Source organism: Schistocerca americana, chromosome 5 (assembly GCF_021461395.2).
Source record: "Schistocerca americana isolate TAMUIC-IGC-003095 chromosome 5, iqSchAmer2.1, whole genome shotgun sequence".
In the NCBI taxonomy this organism is placed as follows: domain Eukaryota; kingdom Metazoa; phylum Arthropoda; class Insecta; order Orthoptera; family Acrididae; genus Schistocerca; species Schistocerca americana.
In genome coordinates, this window is record NC_060123.1 from 425,628,519 (window position 1) to 425,629,387 (window position 869).

Sequence of the window (869 nt, forward strand, 5' to 3'; positions counted from 1 at the left end):
AGTCCACGAGCGGAGAAAATCCCCAACCCCGCCGGGAATCGAACCCGGGCCCGCTGCATGGAAGGCAAGCATGTTACCAGTTTTTTTTTAAATTTTTGTCGTGAATCACAGTAGAGCAGCGATTAGCAGTCTAACAACACTTTATTTCATAGTCACAGAACATACAATACTACATGCCAAAGATACACTGTCCTAAGAGTAACAAAGAGTCTCTCACTTGCCAGAAGTTCATCACTCTGTGACAATTGTTTTTGATCCCGGTGATAGTGCAGTTCTGGGCCAACCCGCGACAGAGGTGGAGCAAGACCCTAGCACTCCGTGATGAACCAAAACTGAGTTTAATATTCTGGTTCTGCAATGGAGGACGTATCAGATATTAAGCTGATAAGAACAGATGATACACTTTGATCTTGGCCAAAATGTCGAGAAGCGTCGAGAAGCGATGTTAGCTAAGCAGGCGGACGGCTGCCAAAGACTTTCGGCCTGAGACGTCACCACCGTTCTGCCAACGGTCATGTCAAAAAAGGCGGAGGAGCTCTGTTGTCCTTGGTGTGGGAAACTGACCCTAACGGCAGAAGAAGCAGCAATGTTTAACGGCACGAGGATTCAGAAGGCACGGAAATCCTCTGCATAAAGATATGCAACCTGTATCCACGGGACATGTGGCCTGGAATTGAAAAAACCTCATGACGAACTTTCCGTTGACAAACCATTATGGACTAGTCCCTGATTCGGATCCCCATGAGGGGACTGCGAAATGGGAGCCGATCATGACCAGAAGATTGAATTATCTACGAGAAAGATAACGTGCTACAACTCGGGACATGGAATTCCAAAGAGGTGGGGAACATAGAAAATCTGAAAAGGGA

The 869-nt window shown here is 47.0% G+C and overlaps 1 non-coding gene across 1 annotated transcript; it reads right to left on the reverse strand.

Moving 5' to 3' along the window:
• Positions 1 to 243: 243 nt before the first annotated feature.
• Positions 244 to 434, reverse strand: LOC124617242. Its single transcript, XR_006980010.1, has one exon. It is a non-coding gene; the product is annotated as a U2 spliceosomal RNA (small nuclear RNA).
• Between the last annotated feature and the right edge of the window lie 435 nt (positions 435 to 869).